This window comes from Schistocerca piceifrons, unplaced genomic scaffold (genome assembly GCF_021461385.2).
Source record: "Schistocerca piceifrons isolate TAMUIC-IGC-003096 unplaced genomic scaffold, iqSchPice1.1 HiC_scaffold_954, whole genome shotgun sequence".
NCBI lineage: Eukaryota > Metazoa > Arthropoda > Insecta > Orthoptera > Acrididae > Schistocerca > Schistocerca piceifrons.
Genome location: NW_025729228.1, coordinates 615,001 through 620,000, shown reverse-complemented (window position 1 = coordinate 620,000; position 5,000 = coordinate 615,001). Strand labels below are relative to the sequence as shown.

General features: G+C 54.1%; 1 non-coding gene across 1 annotated transcript in view; it reads right to left on the bottom strand.

The window, feature by feature from the left end:
* LOC124773591 overlaps positions 1 to 1,211 on the bottom strand; it is a 1,909-nt gene extending 698 nt beyond the window's left edge. The window contains exon 1 of the ribosomal RNA XR_007014834.1: positions 1 to 1,211. This exon is cut by the window's left edge and continues 698 nt beyond it. This is a non-coding gene — a ribosomal RNA (small subunit ribosomal RNA).
* Between the last annotated feature and the right edge of the window lie 3,789 nt (positions 1,212 to 5,000).

Genomic DNA, 5,000 nt, shown 5'->3' with positions numbered 1-5,000 from the left:
TTCCCCCGGAACCCAAAAGCTTTGGTTTCCCGGAGGCTGCCCGCCGAGTCATCGGAGGAACTGCGGCGGATCGCTGGCTGGCATCGTTTATGGTTAGAACTAGGGCGGTATCTGATCGCCTTCGAACCTCTAACTTTCGTTCTTGATTAATGAAAACATACTTGGCAAATGCTTTCGCTTCTGTTCGTCTTGCGACGATCCAAGAATTTCACCTCTAACGTCGCAATACGAATGCCCCCGCCTGTCCCTATTAATCATTACCTCGGGTTCCGAAAACCAACAAAATAGAACCGAGGTCCTATTCCATTATTCCATGCACACAGTATTCAGGCGGGCTTGCCTGCTTTAAGCACTCTAATTTGTCCAAAGTAAACGTGCCGGCCCACCGAGACACTCAATAAAGAGCACCCTGGTAGGATTTCAACGGGGTCCGCCTCGGGACGCACGAGCACGCACGGGGCGGTCGCACGCCTTCGGCTCGCCCCACCGGCAGGACGTCCCACGATACATGCCAGTTAAACACCGACGGGCGGTGAACCAACAGCGTGGGACACAAATCCAACTACGAGCTTTTTAACCGCAACAACTTTAATATACGCTATTGGAGCTGGAATTACCGCGGCTGCTGGCACCAGACTTGCCCTCCAATAGATACTCGTTAAAGGATTTAAAGTGTACTCATTCCGATTACGGGGCCTCGGATGAGTCCCGTATCGTTATTTTTCGTCACTACCTCCCCGTGCCGGGAGTGGGTAATTTGCGCGCCTGCTGCCTTCCTTGGATGTGGTAGCCGTTTCTCAGGCTCCCTCTCCGGAATCGAACCCTGATTCCCCGTTACCCGTTACAACCATGGTAGGCGCAGAACCTACCATCGACAGTTGATAAGGCAGACATTTGAAAGATGCGTCGCCGGTACGAGGACCGTGCGATCAGCCCAAAGTTATTCAGAGTCACCAAGGCAAACGGACCGGACGAGCCGACCGATTGGTTTTGATCTAATAAAAGCGTCCCTTCCATCTCTGGTCGGGACTCTGTTTGCATGTATTAGCTCTAGAATTACCACAGTTATCCAAGTAACGTGGGTACGATCTAAGGAACCATAACTGATTTAATGAGCCATTCGCGGTTTCACCTTAATGCGGCTTGTACTGAGACATGCATGGCTTAATCTTTGAGACAAGCATATGACTACTGGCAGGATCAACCAGGGAGCTGCGTCAACTAGAGCTGAGCAGCCGGCCGCCCGGGAGTGTGTCCCGGGGGCCCGCGCGAACACGCAAGCGTTCGCTCAATCATTCTGCAAACAGGAGGAGGCTGAGCTCCCCTGCACAATACACCTCGAAACCCTCTCAGGTCCCGGCGGCGCGCAGCGCCGTCCCAAGTACTTGGTCGGGTTCGAGAGAGGCGCAATCGCCCGGAGTTAGGCGAGTAGACGCTTTCGGTGCGACCACCCGTGCTCCCAACTGAGCTTGCCGCTGCCGACAGAGGCCCGGGAGCGTGCTGTCGTGGCATTGCCGGCGGGAGACAACACGCGCCACCTACGGTGACCGGCAGCTCCAACGCCAGCGCCACAGAAGGACAAAAGCCCCACTTGGGTGCCGAAGCGAACTCTCCCAGCACAGCGCACGCGCCAACACATCCGCACAGCTGCGATACAAACCACCAGCGAGAACCGCTGGGGCGACCGAGCAGCAGACGGCGTCGCGGCGCCGAGCGCCGGGCGGCGGCGCATCCTCAACGCACACAGTCCTCAATCGGACCAGCACACTGAAGATGTCCACCGCGCTTCGCACCGGGCCCGCGAGGACCTACTTTGGCCGCACGGCGCCGCGCGCAGGGTGCGCCGGCGCGCAGCTGCGACGCCTGCCGCGTCCGTCGGCCGGCGCGCCTGCCACTGGCCGCCCCCACCAGCCGGCTGTAGCGCGTGCGCCCACGCACCGCGCGGCCAGCACGCCGGGAGGCGCCCCCTCACCGGCCGGGGACGGTCCCACCCAGCCACCGCCGCGTATCGCTTCACACCCAGATGCCGTTCAGTTTCATCGGCATGGTGGGTATCGCTGGAACAACCGGTTAGTACCTCAACCTATCGTCGCCATCACCGATTCACCCCTAGCGAGAACAACCGCACCACAACGGGTTACCATTTCTTCATTTGCGTAACTTCACCAGAAAACGTAGGCGTCCATCGCCATTAGCAACTTCAACGATTATTGCATGCCTGTGTCAGGTGTCACGCCACACTACGTCTGCCCACATACACGCAACAAAATGTGCACGCCTAGACAATACGTGGAAGGTGGCCCCCGTACGTATGCGATGTCCATTGCTCGAACGACTGTCAACCGGCCTCTGTAGCATGTCGCAGATATGGAACGCGGTGCACCATGCTATCACGGTGTTTGAGGAGAGACGACTAGGCCCGAATACATCAACAGACAGCTCATGCTGATCGCCATCCACGGCGTCCGTTCCTCCCACACGTCTCTATGGCGTACCACACTGCAATCCAGCTCTCATAGGGAGACGACACGTAGCTGCGTGCACAATATTTGCACTGTATGGTCCGCCGTTTTTGGGCGCAGTCGTTGTACGGTCACACATGTGCCACGATGTATCATTCAGTACATAAGGACGAATGTGCAGTACAGATTGTGGTTTATGCGTACGACATCAGCGGACAGTTGACACAGGCCGCACCACAATGTAGCCTGAGTACGTCGCATGCGAAGGGCATTGAACATGCAAACTTCTCACCAACCAGCTTGCGAAGGCAGGGGGCAAGGTGGGGACGTGGGGAGGGGTGGGGCGGGGGGCGGCATGTACGTCCTGCTGCCATCCACATTACAGTGTACAGCAGGAGCATGTGGAAAGTCAGCAAGACTTGCAAGGTGTTTAACATGAAGCGATACACAGGGGAGCGGGCAGTGCGAGTAGCGAACTATATTGCGAGGGTTGCGGGTGGGCAACACTACACTAATTGAACGAGTCGTATAACAATTACAGAGCAGGTTTAGGCGACAACGTGGGTTACGTTAGCGGACAACGTGGGTTACGTTAGCGGACAACGTGGGTTACGTTAGCGGACAACGTGGGTTACGTTAGCGGACAACGTGGGTTACGTTAGCGGACAACGTGGGTTAGGTTAAGGCACAACGTGGGTTACGTTAAGGCACAACGTGGGTTACGTTAAGGCACAACGTGGGTTACGTTAAGGCACAACGTGGGTTACGTTAAGGCACAACGTGGGTTACGTTAAGGCACAACGTGGGTTACGTTAAGGCACAACGTGGGTTACGTTAAGGCACAACGTGGGTTAGGTTAGGGGACAACGTGGGTTAGGTTAGGGGACAACGTGGGTTAGGTTAGGGGACAACGTGGGTTAGGTTAGGGGACAACATGGGTTAGGTTAGGGGACAACATGGGTTAGGTTAGGGGACAACATGGGTTAGGTTAGGGGACAACATGGGTTAGGTTAGGGGACAACATGGGTTAGGTTAGGGGACAACATGGGTTAGGTTAGGGGACAACATGGGTTAGGTTAGGGGACAACATGGGTTAGGTTAGGGGACAACATGGGTTAGGTTAGGGGACAACATGGGTTAGGTTAGGGGACAACATGGGTTAGGTTAGGGGACAACATGGGTTAGGTTAGGGGACAACATGGGTTAGGTTAGGGGACAACATGGGTTAGGTTAGGGGACAACATGGGTTAGGTTAGGGGACAACATGGGTTAGGTTAGGGGACAACATGGGTTAGGTTAGGGGACAACATGGGTTAGGTTAGGGGACAACATGGGTTAGGTTAGGGGACAACATGGGTTAGGTTAGGGGACAACATGGGTTAGGTTAGGGGACAACATGGGTTAGGTTAGGGGACAACATGGGTTAGGTTAAGACACAACATAGGTTAGGTTAAGGCACAACATAGGTTAGGTTAAGGCACAACATAGGTTAGGTTAAGGCACAACATAGGTTAGGTTAAGGCACAACATAGGTTAGGTTAAGGCACAACATAGGTTAGGTTAAGGCACAACATAGGTTAGGTTAAGGCACAACATAGGTTAGGTTAAGGTACAACATAGGTTAGGTTAGGTTACACGTTGTTGTAAGGAAAGGTGTAGGGGGGGGGGGGCGGGGGCGGGGGCGGCAGGTTCGTTGATAGTGATTATAGTAAGTGAATGCTTGTGACATGATGAGATTTGTCACGTCAGGATGCACCTTTGGCTTATTAGAGGCGGCGCTCCAATTCTATGCTTGTGTCAGACCTGTGTCTTTGACTCATGTCATTGTTTGTGCGCTGTGACAGGAGGTACTATTGTGATGTTGGGTGCACCGTTGTATAGGACATGTGTGGGTGTTGGTGCCTTATCTGCGCAATGGTGGATGTCGAAAGGGTGGGATATTCTATTTTCCGCATGGACCTCCTGGTCTGGTTGTGATAGTGTGGATTGTGTAATGTGGCGGAGAGGATGCACTGGATGTTGTTCCATGCTGGTGCTTACGTATTGTATGTGCGCCTGTTAGAAGCAGAGAGTGGTGCGTGATCAGAGTGTCTGGCTGACGTGTGGTTCCCATTGTGGGCAGACTCTTTCAGCATGTATACGGACAGTTGTATATATTTTCTGTAGTTTGATGGCTCTGCATTGATTACTAATCAGCGCCGTGTGTACGGGTAATCTGGTTCCAGTCCAAAATGTTCCATCTGTGTACATTAGTGACAAAGACTCCCCCATGCAGTGGGGCTCGGTCTGTTATAACTCTTCCGCGTAATATATTTGCGCCACGTTTTTGCGACTGCGAGTGCGAGTGCGAGTGCGAGTGCAACGCGCATGGGGACCGACATGCTGATGGCTCGGTATCGGACGCCGTACAGTGAGCAACGCGATCGCGTCTCTCGCTCGTCAGTGGTACAGGTCGCGGCCCATGTATACGGACAGCGGGAATGTCGCATATTGGAAATAACTCTTCATGAAACGCAAGTTATAGGGGTGGATTGCACT